This window comes from Anabrus simplex, chromosome 2 (genome assembly GCF_040414725.1).
Source record: "Anabrus simplex isolate iqAnaSimp1 chromosome 2, ASM4041472v1, whole genome shotgun sequence".
NCBI classification, from domain to species: domain Eukaryota; kingdom Metazoa; phylum Arthropoda; class Insecta; order Orthoptera; family Tettigoniidae; genus Anabrus; species Anabrus simplex.
The window spans coordinates 20,096,220-20,116,779 of NC_090266.1; the positions used below are offsets into that span (position 1 = coordinate 20,096,220).

The 20,560-nt window shown below is 39.8% G+C and overlaps 1 protein-coding gene across 2 annotated transcripts in view; it reads left to right on the top strand.

Annotated features, from left to right (window-relative positions):
• LOC136863886 (uncharacterized) overlaps positions 1-20,560 on the top strand; it is a 381,085-nt gene that overhangs the window by 122,442 nt on the left and 238,083 nt on the right. The gene's annotated exons all lie outside the window — the stretch shown is intronic.

A 20,560-nucleotide genomic window follows, 5' to 3' on the forward strand; every position in this document is an offset into this window, starting at 1 on the left:
AAGGTCAAAATAAGCTGGTTTGAGGAAATAAAGCAGGACTTAAAAGAAATGAACATCACAGAAGATGTCATCAGGGATCGCAAGGCTTTTGGGAATCTGGTTGCAAAGCACACGTTCACGGAAAAGGCTAAAAGAATCACAGGGAAACAATGGACGGAAGAACGCAAGAAACAGCATAGCGAGTTCATGAAGAGATTTGGGGAGGAGAAGAAGAAAGGAAAACAAGTTCCAACGGCATAACGAAGAAAGAATAATAATAATAATAATAATAATCTGCATTTAACAACTACTATTGGTATTAACCAGACTCTTGATATGCACTAATGCTATCGATTCAGCCTGGGCGAAACCCCATAAAAAGCTTCTAAAACGGCATTACCAGGACTACATAAACTCTGCCTGCCTAGAAGAGATTCTGGTTTCTGACAAACAGGAACAATAGAAAGCGTGTGCCAGACACAGTGACTTGGGGTGATAATTTAGCCAGTGCTAGTAACAGATCGGTAATATTCAACGATTACTTTCCGTCGAGTTTTGTTTCACCTGTTCAGTTTCCAGACTTTCCGAGTATTGATTCAGGAAAATCGCTAACATCACTCCGGTTTTTAAAGGTGGAAAGACCGGGAGAGTTGGCCGTATGGTTAGGAGCGCGCTTCTGTGAGCTTGCATCCGGGAGATAGTGGGTTCCATTCAGTGTCGGCAGCCCTGAAGATGGTTTTCCGTGGTTTCCCATTTTCACACCGGGAAAATGCTGGGGCTATACCTTAATTAAGGCCACGGCCACTTCCCTCCAACTCCTAGGCCTTTCCTATCCCATCGTCGCCATAAGACCTATCTGTGTCGGTGCGACGTAATGCCATTAGTAATAGAGCTCTGGTGTTAGAAACCATCGCCACCCTGTCACTCATGTGTGAAGAGATTATCCACCAGCGTCTTCTCTATATCATGCCAGCAACATGGTTTTCTTCCTGGTAGCTCCTGGCTGACCTCCATCGTGCAACCTCTGCTCTTAACGCCGGTTCTCAGCTCGACGTGTGCTACATTGATATTGCAAAGGCTTTTGATACCGTAGACCACGCACTTCTTTCCTATAAACTCTGAGAACGTTTTTCTGAATCGTGTCTTAAGCCTAATCCCGCCAAGTATTCCTCTATCTCGATCACGCTTCATAAATTCCATATTGCTAGTAAAAATACTCCCTCGTCGTCAACCCGTTCCTAACTCTAACAGAAAACTAATTAGGAGTGTCTTTTGACAGTCCCCTATATACAATGTCACTTCTGGGTTTGTTGCATAGATTTTCTGACATCGCCGATATCCACGCCCTCAGAGCCTGAATGGTCTTGCATCCTACCGTGCAGTCATTCTTCTGTGCCATTGTTAGAGCCAGAGTATCTGATTGTCGAAACTTGAGCTGCAATCAGATCCTGGATAAGTTAAACCTTCGCCCGTTATCTAGTCGCAGGAAAGTAGCCGACCTTAGATTCCTATATAACGCTGTTAACGGATTATTTCGTTCTCGTGAACATGCATCCTTCCTTGCCCTACATGTTCTAACTCGCAAAACCAGGATTATTCCACCCCTTCATATTCCCGCCTCTCTCTTGTTCAAGGAAGTTCACTTATCCGCCTTCCAACCCTCCTTAACTTGGACGTTTTTCTTCGTACGCCTCCTTCCTAGCTCATTTCCTTCATATTCCTTTTTCTTCTGTTCTCATTTTTGTCCCTTCTAATGTACATAATGTAATATTTATTTTTACTGTACTATACCGCTACTTATGTGTCACATCTGTGCCTAGCTATACGTTCTCTTCGTTTTACGGAGCTCGATAGCTGCAGTCGCTTAAGTGCGGCCAGTATCCAGTATTCGGGACATAGTGGGTTCGAACTCCAATGTCGGTAGCCTTGAAGATGGTTTTCCGTGGTTTCCCATTTTCACACCAGGCAAATGCTGGGTCTGTACCTTAATTAAGGCCACGGCCGCTTCCTTCCCACTCCTAGCCCTCTCCTATCCCATCGTCGCCATAAGACCTACCTGTGTCGGTAAAGCAACAAGCTAGCTTCTCTTCGTTTTACTTTCAATGTTTAATTTTCTTCGTTGTTTTCGTTTTCCTTAATGTTTTATTGTTAATTCTTGTTTACCTAACGTTGTCTTCTTCCGCTACTTTTGTCTATAGATGATCATTCTTCGTTGCTCTCTCACGTTTACATTCTGCTACTGCATCTCCTTGTTTTAGTTTCCCAAATAAGTGACTAAATAAATAAATAAATAAATAAATAAATAAATAAATAAATAAATAAATAAATAAATAAATAAATAAATAAATAAATAAATAAATAAATAAATATAAATAAATATAAATAAATAAATAAATAAATATGGTTTTAGGAAATAACCACGTATTTCTTCTTCTGATCAAGGACCCACTCTTATTTACAAATGAAATGGAATCACTGTCTTCTATTAGGACCATCCCTACAAGCAAAAGTCGTAATTACAAATTGTTCATTAGCTGAGTGCCTACAATTTTCGGACCAAATGCCGACGTCCGTTGTTGGATGCGCTAGCGAATGGTTGGCTGTTCCAAGACTTTGTGATATCTCAGTGATAAAGTAGTTAATAATTGTAGAAATTTACCAAATTTTGTGTGTGCGTGATACATTTAGCCCCACAAATAATTGTGTTTAGTGTTTGTTTGTAGTAATCTGCGATTAGTCCTATTTATTTGCAGATTTCACACTGAGTAGTTCCGTAGGCGTTCGCTAGATGACAACTGGTAATTTAGGTCTGCGTGAAAGAAGAAATATATCTTTCTTTTTAATAGTATTATTAAAATATCAATAGGTTTGTTCATAAAATACTTACAAAGACGGAATATTAAAAAGAGTCGTAACTTCGGCAGTGGTTATATCTATTAGTGCAGGCATTTGACAGGGTATTTCAAATAGCAGTTCAACGGTCCCACCTATCACGAAGGTTATGACTTCTTTTAATAACGCGATGCTGTTGTAAACTTTGTTTAAAGAAAGGATTTCAACAGAATAGACAGTATTTCACTGGCGAAATAGTTAACAGTCGTAATTGTTATTGATTATTGTCGCTCTTCTTATTCAAATATTGGCATTGTTGGCTACAGTTGTGAACAAAGCGTGTATTGTATCAAGACAATATAAATAAAAATCAGCTGATTCTTGTATTCTGATCATTTGTAGTTCTGAGTAGGCAGTTAAAGTATCCGTAATTTATATTTCACACCCTCGACATTTCAGCATTTATGAGCGGTTAGCTAATAATCAAGTTCCTACATTCCAATAATTGCAATTCAAGTCCCTGGCGTAGTTTAGACAGACATACTCTTGAGAAATTATTGTAAACAATCTCATATTATTCAGCATTTAAGGACACTTTCATTCTACGTAGGGAAAATAGGGAAAATAATAGTAATCCACCATCTGTAATAATCACATAACCACATTTCAGTTAAGAATTGTAGTGTAGATACGGTATATAAGATAGTATCTTGCCTGTTATATTCGTGTGTATTTTTGTGCAAACAGCAGGTTTCATTTCTATTTCAGGATAGCGGTATAAAGTAGTACTAATATTAATCTGTCTACGTGCATAGTTGGTAGTCTTTGAGTACCTACCGGTAGTTCTTGCGAATATCTAATTTAGGCCTAATTGGAATTTTCCTTTCTGTTTGTGCTTGGTAATAACCAGTTGTAATTATAATATGTCTGAACGTAGTTTAACATTATTGTAGTTTATTACAGTATCTTATCAAAAATAGTGTGTTTTTTTATTATTGTCAAATATGTGTGTAGTATAGTACCTATTCTGCGGTATCTGTAGTAACTCCCTTACTAGAACTCTGTTGTTGTAATTAGGGGAGACTTAACTGCAGTTAAAAATTGTGTAATTCTTGTGCATTAATCTCTGTTTCCAGTAATTAACAGCAATTTTCATCCTGTTAGCGTGTTGTAGGAATGAAAAATCGTACAATCAAGTAGTATTGTAGTGTTGTAGTAGTAGCAGCCTATATTAATTAACTTTTTGTCGTGTGATCTTTGTGAACTAACCTAGACAATATTTCTTTCCTTTAATTTTTATTTTGCACAGAAAAAGTTATCTTATTTTCCTTTTCTTTTCATTATTAAGTAAAGAATGGCTAAGGAGTGAGAGTGTAGGAACTGTGGGTGTGGCCAGGCATTAAGGACTATTCGGGAGGGGTTGGAGAGCTTGAGGGACATAATTAGGAATCTCTCAGAGGACAGGAAGGAAAGTAGGCCTCCAAACAATATACAGGATACAGTAGGTGTAATAGAGGAACGGGAAGGAAAGGGGTGAATTGTAGAAGACAGGTGGCCTAATGTTTTAAGGGGAAGGAGATTGCAGGCTAAGGGATTCATTTATATCAGAATTCAGGACAGGTGTCGGTGAGAAATCCAGATATCGGTACGAGCCACTGCAGGTAGAACAACCGAGGGAAGATGAAGAACAGGGAACTGTTGCCGAGAAGTGTGGAAGTAGGAGATAGGGAAGAGGAGGGAAAGGGGAATGTGGAGTAGTGGATAGGAAACGACAGGTAAAACAGGGTCATGGGATGGAGAAAAAAAGGAGGAGGAAGTAGCTTCTGCAGCTGTCAGGATAGATAGGACTGACCAGGAGGGGAGAGGATCAAATGAGGTGGGTAGGTTTGAGGTTCTGGTTATGGGGGATTCCATCGTTAGACATGTCGGAAAAGTGTGTGGAGTAAAGGGTACCAGGGTAGAGAGTTATCCAGGAATTAGGTTAAGGCAGATGTTGAGGAAAGTACAAGAGAAGGAGGAGGGAAAGGAGAAGGTGGTAGTGTTTCACGTTGGTACTAACAACGTAAGACAAGCAGGTATAAGTATCAATATAGTTGGGGATGTGTGGGACCTGGTTAATGCAGCAGGGGTGAATTTTAAGGAAGCAGGAGGGATGCTGACTGGAAAGTGATTGAGGATTAAAATGAGACAATGGAGTGGGTATGTGGAAAACTGGGAGTGAGATTTCTAGATCCTAATGGGTGAGTAGGAGATAGGGATCTGCGCTCAGATGGGCTTCACTTAAACCGCAGTGCTACATATAAGTTAGGAAATTTGTTTAGAAGGGTTATAGGGGGGGACATTCAGGGAAACAGGGTGGCCTAGGAAGCGGTGTTAAGGGAACAGGGAACTGGAAATCAAGTAGGGATGACAAAAATTTTAGTGCTCAACTATAGAAGTATTGTAAAGAAAGGAATCGAATTAATTATATATATATATATATATATATATATAATTACCAGATATTGTAATAGGAGTTGGATCATGGCTGAGAAATGATATAATGGATGCAGAAATTTTCTCACGGAACTGGAGGGTGTATCGGAGAGATAGGATGGGAATTGTAGGAGGGGGAGTATTCATTCTGGTGAAAGAAGAATTTTTAAGCTACAAAAAAGTTAAAGATGACAAATACAAAATTCTATTGGTAAGGTTCATCTCTAAAGATAATAGGCAACTTGATATCTTTGGAATGTACAGACCAGGGAAGGGTAGCGCAGATGCTGATTCAGAATTATTTGATAAGATAATGAGCTATGTGGGAAACGATACGGAAAGGAACGTGATTGTAGCGATTGATCTCAATTTACCAAATGTCAATTGGGAAGGTAATGCGAATGACAGTAAACATGAACAACAAATGGCAAATAAGTTAATATGGGAAGGGCACCTGATTCAGAAAGCGATGGAACCAACTAGAGGGAAGAATACTCTGGATGTGGTGCTGGTAAAACCAGATAAGCTCTATAGAGAAACCGAAGTATTAGATGGTATTAGTGATCACGAAGCTGTCTTTGTGGTAATTAAAAATAAATTTGAAAGAAAGAAAGATATTAAAATTAGGACTATTAGGCAGTACCAAATGGCTAATAAAACAGGCATGAGGGAGTTTTTAAGACGTAACTATGATCGGTGGAAAACGGTAAATAAAAATGTAAACAGACTCTGGGATGGGTATAAAGCAATTGTTGAGGAATGTGAAAATAGGTTTGTACCTTTAAAGGTGGTAAGGAATGGTAAAGATACACTATATTATAACAGAGAAGTAAAGAGACTAAGAAGGAGGTGCAGGTTGGAAAGAAATAGAGTTAGAAATGGCTGTGGAAGTAAGGAGAAATTGAAGGAACTTACTAGAAAATTGAATCTAGAAAAGAAGTCAACTAAGGATAACAGGATGGCAAGCATAATTGGTGGCTATACAAATTTTAGTGAAAATGGAAGAGTATTTATAGGTACTTTAAGGCATAAACAGGTTCCAAGAAGGACATTCCAGGAATCATTAATGAACAAGGGGAGTGTGTATGCGAGGATCTTCAAAAGGTAGAAGTATTCAGTCAGCAGTAGTTAAAGATTTTTGGTTATAAGGATAATATCCAGATAGATTAGGTGACTAATACTAAAGAAGTATTAAAATTTACCTATGACAGCAATGACATTTATAGTAAGATGCCAAATTTGAAAACTAGAAAAGCAGCTGGAATTGATAAGTTTTCGGGGGATATACTAAAGACAGTGGGTTGGGATATAGTACCATATCTGAAGTACTGTACTTGTTTGATTATTGTTTGCATGAACGAACTTTACCAAATGAATGGAGAGTTGCTATAGAAGCCCCTGTATATAAAGGAAAGGGTGATAGACATAAAGCTGAAATTACAGGCCAGTCAGTTTGACATGCATTGCATGTAAGCTTTGGGAAAGCATTCTTTCTGATGACGTATATATAAGACATGTTTGCATAATTAATAACTGGTTTGATAGAAGGCAGTTCGGTTTTAGGAACGGTTATTCCACTGAAGCCGAACTTGTAGGATTCCAGCAAGGTATAGCAGATGTCCTGGATTCAGGAGGTCAATTAGACTGTATCGCGATTGACCTGTCTAAGGCATTTGATAGGGTAGATCAAGGGAGACTACTGGCAAAAATGAGTGCATTGGACTTGACAAAAGAGTGACTGAACTTTGTGGCTCTATTTCTAGAAAATAGAACTCAGAGAATTAGAGTAGGTGAACTTTATCTGTAAAAATTACAAAGGGAATTCCTCAAGGCAGTATTATTGGACCTTTATGTTTTCTTATATATATCAGTGATATGTGTAAAGAAGTGGAATAAGAGATAAGGCTTTTTGCAGATTATGTTATTCTGTACAGAGTAATGAATAAGTTACAAGATTGTGAGCAACTGCAATATGACCTCGATAATGTTGTGAGATGGACAGTAGGCACTGGTGTGATGATAAACGGGGATAAAAGTCAGGTTGTGAGTTTCACAAATAGGAAAAGTCCTCTCAGTTTTAATTACTGCGTTGATAGGGTGAATGTTCCTTTTGGGATTATTGTAAATACCTATGTGTTAATATAAGTAAAGATCTTCATTGTGGTAATCATATAAATATGATTGTAAATAAAGGGTACAGATCTCTGCACATTGTTATGAGGGTATTTAAGGATTGTAGTAAGGATGTAAAGGAGAGAGCACATTTGTCTCTGGTGAGACCCAAACTAGAGGATGGTTCCAGTGTATGGGACCCTCACCAGGATTACTTGATTGAGGAACGGAAAAAATCCAAAGAAAACAGCTTGATTTGTTGTGGGTGATTTCCGAAAAAGAGTAGCGTTACAAAAATGTTAAGAAGTTTGTGCAGGGAAGACTTGGGAGAAAGGAGACGAGCTGCTCGACTAAGTGGTATGTTCCTAGCTGTTAGTGGAGATATGGCGTGGGAGGGCGTCCGTAGACGAATAAGTTTAAGTGGTGTCTTTAAAAGTAGGAAGGATCACAATATGAAGATCAAGTTGGAATTCAAGTGGACGAATTGGGGCAAATATTCGTTTATAGGAAGGAGAGTTATGGATTGGAATAACTTACCAAGGGAGATGTTCAATAAATTTCCAATTTCTTTGCAATCATTTAGGAAAAGGCTAGGAAAACAACAGATAGGGAATCTGCCACCTGGGCGATTGCCCTAAATGCAGATCAGTAGTGATTGATATGAGGATAAATGAGTAACATAATTATTTCAAAACGCATACGAAAATACAATTTAATTCCGGTGTGATCTGCATAAATTAGCTGTTGAAGATAACTGTCAGTTCGTTAACGTGCTAGGCCCTGCAAGTAGCTCCGTTCTTCATGCTCAAGATATGCACCAGTCCAGTCAGAGTACGCCCAAGAGCTCACATAACTTGATGGTCTGTGAGATCAGAAAGACAACACATCGAAAAAAGTTTTAATATCCATATTACATTGATATCCAGGAAATAAAATGTGTTTCCCTCACAAGAGGAGCGAGTTTGCTACGCGACCCCACTCGCGTACTTGTGAGCTTATATTCGGGACATGGTAGTTGGAATTTGTTTTCTGTGGTTTCACACTTTCACACTAAGCAAATCCTGGGGACGTACCTCAAATATAGCAATGGCCACTTCCCTGCCATTCCTAGCCGCATCGTAACCTCCCAAATGTATTGTATGTCTGAGCTCAGACTCGTTTATCAAAAAATGTTAGGCTTTAAAATGTCTGTGAATCGTCCATTTGGAGTTTCTAAATACGCATGATAATTCTCTGAATAGTTTCCTATTTAAATTCCTCTATGACCTATTCCATACTGTACCAGAAAAGGTTGCTTGAAAAGGAGCATAAGATAGGTCCTAGGTGGTGTTCGGTTCTTAAGTGCCGGTACAGACAAAGGTACTCGCAGTGCGAAATAATATATGTACTGTTTTAAGGCTAGCTTTATTCACGTGATATGATGCGTAGAAAACCTTATTATTTCGCATGTTTAAACCAAATTAATTGTTCTTCCCTTTCTGTAATAATTATTATTGCACTGTAGAAAATTCTCAATAAATGTTCGTAGCAAACGAAAGTCAAAAAGAATCACTCGGCATGAGATGAATGTTGCTTCAAGAGAGTCTTTGAAAAATTCAATATCATATAAAAATTAAAGTTTTTCTTCAAGAAGTTAACACTGTAACCTTCCAGGTTTTGTTCACCCATATATAAATAATTTATATAGCCCAAATTACCTGATATCATACGATATCAAAAGATCTGTCATCGGGAATTTTTAATTGACATCTGTGAATTTTGTTACAAGCGATTGTAAATCTATATAATATTCAAATCACTTATTATTTATATTATTGCATCATATTTTATTATATATATTGTTGAAGAAGTTTTCTATATGTTCTGTATTTTGGTCTATACTAGAAACCTATAATTGTGTCCTTTCACCCCATACTTTGTATAAGGAAGTGTTATTCTTGGAAGCCTGAGATATTGGTATAAGTCAGTGAGTTTACCGCGAGCTAGTGACGTGGAGATGTACACCTTGTGGACACGCCTACCGCACTGATGAATAGAAAGGATGGAAAAAAGAGATTGGCTCGGAAGCAGCGAAGAAAGGAGATTGGATAGGAAGCAGAGACCCGGAGGAAGGGGAATGAGCCTATAAAATATCGGATGCAGCTATCATCGAGGAACAAAAACCAGAACAAATGTAAAACAAAAACGGAGTTATTATGTTGTCGAAACGGAACTTATTATCATTGTGGAACTGATTTATGTATTTCAGTATGTATCGGCAGTATTTCTCGGAACTTCAATGTTTATAGCGGTACACAGTACAGCGATACTGTGATACTGCCGAAACACGGTCATACTACATTATTCACGATTCGTGATATATTCTACGACTGTGTGGACATAGAACTTTGTTTAGCTCGAGTCTACTATACGCAGTATCGACTTTGTATTCTTACAGCGAAAAAGTTTAGTTGGTGTGGATATTCAAATTAAGAAGGAAATTATTCATGATGTTGCATTTTCTCCAACCGAGATCATTTGTGATCGTATTTCATAGAAGTAGGGCCGATGTCTAGGTTAAAGACAAGGTAAATAGGGAGTGTTGGACCAAATAGACCTAAATGGATTACCTGAAGGAAGAAAGGATGTCCATGGAGCAGAACTACCTTGGCGAAAATGGGAACGAGTAACCATAGAAACTAGAGGACATCATCTGAAGCAAATTGGTGAGCCGACGTTAGATAATGCAGGCGACGATAAATTCCATTAACTTCAAATTAATTTTTTTCATGCTGAAAAGGAACTTTTCCAATTAATATCATTTCTTTTGTTTTAAAAAATTCAGTTAAAGTTGAGATTTAATTAATTTCCTTTCTTGTAGCGATATGGTTAATATTTCATATCCCACCCCTGTGATTTTCAATCTGAGTGTCTATGTTATTAAAAATAAATGTTGCATTACAGTTCCTTTTAAACTGTAAAGATGGCGCCCAATTAGTACATAGAGAAGTGAGAAACCAAAATAGAGTGGTAATTAAGATTTCTATATTGTGGCAATTCGCGGGCCATTTCTGTGTCATGTGTTAAATTGTATTGACACTAGAAAGTTTAATTGACACATTAACTTATATGAGTGTTGAATTAACACGATGCTTCTTATTTATTTTCTTTATTATATGCTATATGCACAGTCACATAAATGTCACTCAACGAGGAGCTGTTGAAGGAAGTGTTACAACACTTGAAACCTAGAGCCTTTTTAAGAAAAAGACCTAAAGTCTTTTTAAGAAAAATGGCTACAGTCTTTCTAAGAAAATGCCTACAGTCTTTCTAAGATTATTATCTCTTGAATTAAATATCACTGATAATTTCTAGAATACTTTGATTTTTCTGAGTTCTTTGAATTAACACTTGAATAAAAGTAAAGTTATTAGTTCATGAAGTCTATTAAGAATTAGTGACTGAACTGTATTATTTATCACTTTGAAATGATTTCAAAATTTTATCACTGTCTCTGCAGTTTAAGAAGTTTTGAAATTAAAGGCACTCATATCACCTGAATTATTATTTAAGCAGGAACTGGTGAAATGTAGTACAGCAAACAGCATTGATGAGCTCCGTTGATGTCATGATGTACCTTCTCCCACGAAGTACCACATTCAGTCCCTCGTTGTACCACGTACGATCTCCCACGTCGTACCCTGCACCATCTCCCACGTCGTACCACGTCGTATCTCGTTCAGGTTGATATGATAAAGACAACACTCGGTCAAGATTTCTGTGTCATGTGTTAAATTGTATTGACACTAGAAAGTTTAATTGACACATTAACTTATATGAGTGTTGAATTAACACGATGCTACTTATTTGGAAGTCAGTAAAACAGCACTAAGTATTACAGTTCAAGTCACAGTCTATCATTTTAAGTTGAAATTAGAAGTATAGTTCTAAGTAAAGATACTTGACTAGCAAAGAATTCACTTTGAAATGAAAGCACAGTTCGAAGTTTCGAAGTACAGTCCACGATTCGAAATTCTGTCTTTATAACACATTCAAAGCATAGTTGACTCTATTTACACAGTTCACAGTACAACTCATTCTATTTACACGAAAAACAATGCCACAGTCTCTCTGGGTTCACGGTATTGGACTGAACATGATTTTAAAGATTGAAGTGAAAGTTCCGTTCTGTAACCACACACGAACATATGTTTGAATGTTCCTAGTTGTTCACTACACCAATATTAAGCAAATAATATCTGTTAATTTCCTTCAACTGAGTTGATATTTCCTTAATTTATGGTAAAATAACCCATTATTACATAGATAAGTGTATCGTTTTGTATTACTATTCACAAATAAGACACCATCCGATAAATTTCATCACTGAAAATGTTAATTTCAAGAATTGTTCTAAGTCCTGAGTATCATTGATACGAATTTTATAAGTCTCGAATAGCACTGGCCGAATGTTAAAGTCACATTACCACATGCAGTAAATTTTATAAGTCCCAAATTATCACTCTTGAATGTTAAAGTTCACATTAATGCAGGCTGAAAATTTTGTAAGTTCCAAGTTAATCTCGGAGATACGTTAATCTCGACACACGCTGGATATTTTGAAAGTATCGACGCACTGTTGAATATTTCTATAAGTCCGGCGAATAGTACAACATTACGAACGACAAAGTTCCAGGTTCGCGCCCCGCACAGTGTCAGCACGACACACCGTCGCGGTTGAGTTATGATGCATAACTGATTCTACCTCCCTGAACGCTCTCTTTTATAGCGCAGTCGAAGTCACTGCTGTTCGCTCACAGAAAAATGTGTTTTCTTTCCACTGGAATATCTGCGTAACCTGTGGGTCTATTAGCTTAAACTTTTAACACGGTGACATCCATGTATTGGGCTTTGCGGTGATATGCTTCATTTTTTATATCTCAACGGAATGTGCCATGCGATTGCGAGTCAGCTACACGCCGCGATTCCGTCGCAGCCGATGATGTACCTCTCACTCGCTCTGAGCTTCCACGCCGTCTCGTTAGCTCACACGCTGTAATCAGCAGTTCCATACCGTTCTGTTGCAAATACTTGGCGACATATTGAACTATATTCCAGCAAAAAGAAATAATCTCTTAGGCATTCCTGGTACAATAAACAATTTGCAGCCACTACCACTTCCCTGGGGTGGTAAACAAAATGGTGGTGGTGGCTGTAGTACAGGTGAACCAGACCGCAACGTGCAGTGATGCATTAATTAGGTCACTACTAAATTAAAATATCACTAGTTTTATATTTTTCTTTAACTATTTACTATGGAGCGGCAAATAATAATAGAATATGTGAATTGTATACATCTTAAAATTTGACGTGGATATATTATTATTATTATGTCTGATTAAGTTTGAAGGCCTCATTGTCCTCATTTTCATGAGCAAACACAGCGAGACTTCCCAGATCAAGTAGGCCTAGCGCACAACAGAACTTCTCACATCTTCCTATTTGACTTCGCTCCAGTTTCTCTAAAAGGACGTCTCTTCCAAATGCTTCCTCCTGACTGAGATACTCATCAGTACTCACTTGGTCTAGGACGTCTATCACTGTGAACGTGGGTCGCCGACATCTTAAATAACGTGTTCGTGTTGCAAACTGACGGCTGTTTCAATCCAAGAACTCCTCAGTTGCCTTCATTACACTGAATGGGCGGTATTTTACAGCCGCGGTATCCAGGAGATGGCGTTACGTACGAGGCAGAACAGCCATAGGCCTTTCGTCATACCGATACAGATAGGTCTTATGGTGACGATGAGGCAGAAAGGGTTAAGAGTGGGAAGGAATCGGCCGTGGCTTTAATTAAGGTACAGAAAATCATGTTGAGGGCCGTCGACAGTGCGCTATCAAGCTCGGTCTATGAAGCCTCACAGTTTACTATCTTAGAGCTAAGAGTGGCAATGTGAAAAGATCCCATTGGTCGGAAACAATTCATAGCGGGTCAATAGGCTATGCAGTACGCATTTCAGAGATGGTGGGCCGGAAATCTTCCGTCGGCAACCCTGAGGATGACTTTCCGCGTGGCATATTTCGCGGCTGAAGCCCTCCCTCGCGTCGCGGGAAGTGTTTATCTCGCAAATCGGTATTTAGAGCCAGGATCTCTCCCTTCCTAAGCAACTGCCTGGGAGGCTCGAGAACATCTTTACTTCTTTTGAGTTCAAACGAGCCATTTTACTTGCTGTTCGTTAGAGACCATTTTACTGCCGATAAGACTAATATAATGTTGCATGCCAGCCCTGTCGTACGCCCCTTCCGCATTTCCTAGATAACCTTTCCTCTCTATTGTTCTCTTCGTTTGGCTTCCCCGGGCACCTTCCGGAACACGAAACGAGGATGTTCCCATTCCGACCGAGCCCCGAAGATCCCATTACTCCATCGCCATGTTAAAGGAGGCTAGCCACGAACAGTCAGTGAGTAGTTGGAGCTGGACTGTGTCAGTGGGCAGCTGGTGTGAGTAGTTGTGCTGCTTAGCCAAGGAAGAGTCATGCGTTCGACTCTGTCTGCATGCAGCTGCTGAGTGAGCTATCAATCAGGTAACACCAACTAGCCGGACTACCTGCTGTAAAGAGGACAGAGCTCGTAACTTAACGGCCATTAGTGCAGTCCGGACAAAATTGTGTGTGTACTAATTGCGTCATCCTGAATTTAAAATCATCAGTAAAATTGACTGTTTTATTCTTAGCAGTAAGCTTGGGGACTTAACTGAACGAGTAATTATTTTCATACCTCAGCACATGAGGGCAGTCTCCAGCATATCTAATTAACGGAGCGTTTTTTCTTGATCTATAAACATGATAATCTTCTGTCTTGAGGGATCATAGTCCTGATGTACGTACTATTGTATCCTAACTCTGAATTAGTCGTTCCAGCACATCAGTTTGCGTGGTGCTCAGTATGTCGCTTCTTTAGGGAATTAGTTTTTTTTTCGTTGGGTGAAGAGATAAGTAATAATAATCCTCACACAGCCACTATCCACGAATACTCCGTACTGGATTACCAATTAGGAATGTAGGCATTATCTACTTATGTATCGTCAAATACGCAGAGTAGGTATCGGCGTATGGGCCGGACGATTTTAAGTGTCCCCGCGAGAGTGGAAGAAAATAGAATTTTATATAGTCTTAACTGAAAATAACTATGAAGCTTTCTTAAATTGATTCCAAAAGATAGAGTCAACTATAAGAAATAAAAACTTGATGTTAAAGACTCTACAGAGAAAGTACTGTATGACGTACATTACAATAGACATCTGGTCCGGCATTGCAATTTGTATGTTAGTAGCTCATCTTCTGAGAACTCTCCGTTTGTAAAAGATTTCGGTGGAACCTAACTGTTAACACACTGCAATTCTTCGTCAACAAATCGAAGATACATTTTTGAAAACAGCCAGCACGATATTAGGGTTTATACCCGGACAGTTCCCACTCCCGAATACTCCTAATGCATCGGCAGTTTACGTCTGAACTGAGCACTGTACATATCATGAAAGATTTCACCACGAAGTGTTTAAAGTTTTGTTGTTTTATAACAATACACATTTTAAAAATATTTTTTGTTAAATAATATTCTGTAATCCATAGTTCTAGCCCTTCAATGATGAAAACATCCCAGGGATGTGAGCTACGAATTTTAGGTAAATAAAATATAATAAAATATGAGAATAATTAATTTATTTATTCGTAAAAATTACAATCCTTTTCTTAACCATCGTCATCCGGTCGATTAGATTAGCGGTTCGCATTTTCTATCACTACCAGCGCTAATGTGAGTCAATGCAGAGTTTCACTTAAGCACCACTACCAGCGCTAATGTGAGTCAATGCAGAGTTTCACTTAAGTACCACTACCAGCGCTAACGTGAGACAATGCAGCGTTTCACTTAAGCACCACTACCAGCGCTAACGTGAGTCAATGCAGAGTTTCACTTAAGTACCACTACCAGCGCTAACGTGAGTCAATGCAGAGTTTCACTTAAGCACCACTACGAGCGCTAATGTGAGTCAATGCAGAGTTTCACTTAAGCACCACTACGAGCGCTAATGTGAGTCAATGCAGAGTTTCACTTAAGCTGCACTACGAGCGCTAATGTGAGTCAATGTAGAGTTTCACTTAAGCTCCACTACGAGCGCTAATGTGAGTCAATGCAGAGTTTCACTTAAGCACCACTACGAGCGCTAATGTGAGTCAATGTAGAGTTTCACTTAAGCTGCACTACGAGCGCTAATGTGAGTCAATGTAGAGTTTCACTTAAGCTGCACTACGAGCGCTAATGTGAGTCAATGTAGAGTTTCACTTAAGCTGCACTACGAGCGCTAATGTGAGTCAATGCAGAGTTTCACTTAAGCACCACTACGAGCGCTGATGTGAGTCAATGTAGAGTTTCACTTAAGCACCACTACGAGCGCTAATGTGAGTCAATGTAGAGTTTCACTTAAGCTGCACTACGAGCGCTAATGTGAGTCAATGTAGAGTTTCACTTAAGCACCACTACGAGCGCTAATGTGAGTCAATGTAGAGTTTCACTTAAGCTGCACTACGAGCGCTAATGTGAGTCAATGTAGAGTTTCACTTAAGCTGCACTACGAGCGCTAATGTGAGTCAATGTAGAGTTTCACTTAAGCTCCACTACGAGCGCTAATGTGAGTCAATGTAGAGTTTCACTTCAGCCCTTATAACTACATTCGGTGTGGACAAAAATAAAAAACGCTTGAGGGTATTGAACCAAGGAACACATTACAGAGAGATTTGGCTAGGATTTGAATAAAAAAGAAAACGAGCAAAGAAGCAAGCGATTTTAGGCCGGAAGTGATGTTCGAAATGTGAGAGGTCTTTGTACTGAGAACAGTCGCACCGAGTTATTTCCGCGGAAAGGGTTTTCTTCTACGTGTGAAATAAGTGCGAAAGAAGAAATGGGCCAGTTTGTAAATGATTTAATTGACTTTAATCAAACAGACGTTCATCGTTATATGGAGAAATCTATAGGAATATGCTGACAGGTGCAGAGATTTTGATCACGAAACTCGTTCCCCGTTCACACTCGATGATGAAGAACGGAGTTCGAGACTCGAACAAGAATTTCCCGAATCGAATGAGAGAACAAGCCGTCGAGTTCCAGCTGCATTCCTAAACATAAAGGGCTCACTATCAGCAAGTCCTGCACGAAAAAGCTGTCATTGACAGACGTTCGAACTGGAAGGAAACAATGTATCGAAAGCTTTATTCTCAGTTTCAAGAAGCTAGAAAATAAAACAAAAATGTTGGTTATGAAGACTGTTTGCTTCACGGTCCCGTACAACACGGACCAGCATGCACGGTTATCTGCTGCAAACATTATTTATTGTATTGCATGATTCTGCAGGAAGCTTTGGAAATTAGTATGTATAAAGCTGATAATATTATTGCCACAATCTTGCATAATCGGGGAAATGGGAAAAGGAGAATTTCCTTGGCGTAGTGACCTTTGGTTCGGAGGGAAAGAGGCTCCGGGTTCGATTCCCGGCTAGATCCGGGACTTGTTAAATTTTCTGGCTCGAGGACTCGACGTAAAATGCCACAATGATTTCATCTCTTACTTTCTCAGTTCCTTGATGAGAGTTAACAACTGTTCCTGTAATAAAAAAAGTCACAACTTCGACATGTTTGAGAGTCCATTTCACTCACAAAGTGAACATTGTAATCAAAATTGTGTCAGAAATTAGAATATTTTAATGTAATTTGTAGCTCTTGGTGAACTGACGGAGTTATGAACCTCGTGTCCAGCGCCATGGCTGATGATCCACATGGCGTGACCCGATCCACTACCTCACATATCAGGCAGTCACTTAGTCGCTCTCATGAGACAGAATCCGACTCGTTGGCTCAGTGGTCAGCGTCCTGGCCTTCGGTTCAGAGGGTCCCGGGTTCGATTCCCGGCCGGGTCGGGGATTTTAACCTTCATTGGTTAATTCGAATGGTTCGGTGGCTGGGTGTTTGTGCTATCTCCAATATCCCTGCAACTCACACACCACACGTAACACTATCCTCCACCACAATAACAGGCAGTTGCCTACACATGGCAGATGCCGCCCACCCTCATCGGAGGGCCTGCCTTACAAGGGCTGCACCCGGCTAGAAACACCCACACAAAATTATTATTATTATTATTATTATTATTATTATTATTATTATTATTATTATTATTATTATTATTATTATTATTATTATTATTATTATATTATTATTATTATTATTATTATGAGATAGAATGAACTCCATTGCAGCGACTGTGAATCCAAGCCAGGTCCTGCATGTAACAGGCACTGTGGGGCTAGCAAAGGGTTACCTAGATTTACCGCCACTTAAAATAACTCCTGCGGGACAAAAATCAGGCATCTCGGCGTTTACGAAAACCATAAAAGTAGTTAGTGGGATGAAAAACCAATAACCTTATTTATCACCACTTTGCATTTAATTTTTACTAATTTGAAATGCTCTGCAGTATTAAAGAAGCTCAATACCAAGAATAAGTGAACGAATTTGCTATTTTCCGTGACTGCGATGTGTTTAGAGCCACGAGATCTCCAGTTCTAAGTGACTGCGTTGTGTTCACAGCCACAAGATCTCCAGTACTAAGTGACTGTGATGTGTTCAGAGTCACGAGATCTCACGTTCTAAGTGACTTTGTTGTGTTTAGAGCCACGAGATCTCCAGTTCTAAGTGACTTTGTTGTGTTTAGAGTCACGAGATCTCCAGTTCTAAGTGACTTTGTTGTGTTTAGAGTCACGAGATCTCCAGTTCTAAGTGACTTTGTTGTGTTTAGAGCCACGAGATCTCCGGTTCTAAGTGACTGTGTTGTGTTCAGAGTCACGAGACCTCCAGTTCTAAGTGACTGTGTTGTGTTCACAGCCACAAGATCTCCAGTTCTAAGTGACTGTTGTGTTCAGAGCCACGAGATCTCCAGTTCTAAGTGACTGTTGTGTTCAGAGTCACGAGATCTCACGTTCTAAGTGACTGTTGTGTTCAGAGCCACGAGATCTCCAGTACTAAGTGACTGTGATGTGTTCAGAGCCACGAGATCTCCAGTACTAAGTGACTGTTGTGTTCACAGCCACAAGATCTCCAGTACTAAGTGACTGTGATGTGTTCAGAGCCACGAGATCTCCAGTACTAAGTGACTGTGTTGTGTTCACAGCCACAAGATCTCCAGTACTAAGTGACTGTGATGTGTTCAGAGCCACGAGATCTCCAGTACTAAGTGACTGTGTTGTGTTCTGAGCCACGAGATCTCCAGTACTAAGTGACTGTGTTGTGTTCAGAGCCACAAGATCTCCAGTACTAAGTGACTGTGATGTGTTCAGAGCCACGAGATCTCCAGTACTAAGTGACTGTGTTGTGTTCAGAGCCACGAGATCTCCAGTACTAAGTGACTGTGTTGTGTTCAGAGTCACGAGATCTCCAGTACTAAGTGACTTTGTTGAGTTCAGAGCCACGAGATCTCCAGTACTAAGTGATTTTGTTGTGTTCAGAGCCACGAGATCTCCAGTACTAAGTGACTTTGTGGTGTTCAGAGCCACGAGATCTCCAGTTCTAAGTGACTGTGTTGTGTTCAGAGCCACGAGATCTCCAGTACTAAGTGACTTTGTGGTGTTCAGAGCCACAAGATCTCCAGTACTAAGTGACTGTGTTGTGTTCAGAGCCACCAGATCTCCAGTACTAAGTGACTGTAATGTGTTCGCAGCCACAAGATCTCCAATACTAAGTGACTGTGATGTGTTCAGAGCCACGAGATCTCCAGTACTAAGTGACTGTGTTGTGTTCAGAGCCACGAGATCTCCAGTACTAAGTGACTGTGTTGTGTTCAGAGCCACGAGATCTCCAGTACTAAGTGATTTTGTTGAGTTCAGAGCCACGAGATCTCCAGTACTAAGTGACTGTTGAGTTCAGAGCCATGAGATATCCAGTTCTAAGTGACTGTGTTGTGTTCACAGCCACAAGATCTCTAGTACTAAGTGACTGTGTTGTGTTCAGAGTCACGAGATCTCCAGTTCTAAGTGACTGTGTTGTATTCACAGCCACAAGATCTCCAGTTCTAAGTGACTGTTGTGTTCAGAGCCACGAGATCTCCAGTTCTAAGTGACTGTGTTGTGTTCACAGCCACAAGATCTCCAGTTCTAAGTGACTGTTGTGTTCAGAGCCACGAGATCTCCAGTACTAAGTGACTTTGTGGTGTTCAGAGCCACGAGATCTCCAGTTCTAAGTGACTGTGTTGTGTTCAGAGCCACGAGATCTCCAGTACTAAGTGACTGTAATGTGTTCACAGCCACAAGATCTCACGTACTAAGTGACTGTGATGTGTTCAGAGCCACGAGATCTCCAGTACTAAGTGACTGTGTTGTGTTCAGAGCCACGAGATCTCCAGTACTAAGTGACTGTGTTGTGTTCAGAGTCACGAGATCTCCAGTACTAAGTGACTTTGTTGAGTTCAGAGCCACGAGATCTCCAGTACTAAGTGATTTTGTTGAGTTCAGAGCCACGAGATCTCCAGTACTAAGTGACTGTTGAGTTCAGAGCCAGGAGATCTCCAGTACTAGGTGATTTTGTTGAGTTCAGAGCCACGAGATCTCCAGTACTAAGTGACTTTGTGGTGTTCAGAGCCACGAGATCTCCAGTACTAAGTGACTGTGATGTGTTTAGAGCCACGAGATCTCACGTTCTAAGTGACTGTGTTGTGTTCAGAGCCATGAGATATCCAGTTCTAAGTGACTGTCTTGTGTTCAGAGCCACGAGATCTCACGTTCTAAGTGACTGTGTTGTGTTCAGAGCCACGAGATCTCCAGTACTAAGTGATTTTGTTGAGTTCAGAGCCACGAGATCTCCAGTACTAAGTGACTTTGTGGTGTTCAGAGCCACGAGATCTCCAGTACTAAGTGACTGTGATGTGTTTAGAGCCACGAGATCTCACGTTCTAAGTGACTGTGTTGTGTTCAGAGCCATGAGATATCCAGTTCTAAGTGACTGTGTTGTGTTCAGAGCCACAAGATCTCACGTTCTAAGTGACTGTGTTGTGTTCAGAGCCACGAGATCTCACGTTCTAAGTGACTGTGTTGTGTTCAGAGCCATGAGATATCCAGTTCTAAGTGACTGTGTTGTGTTCA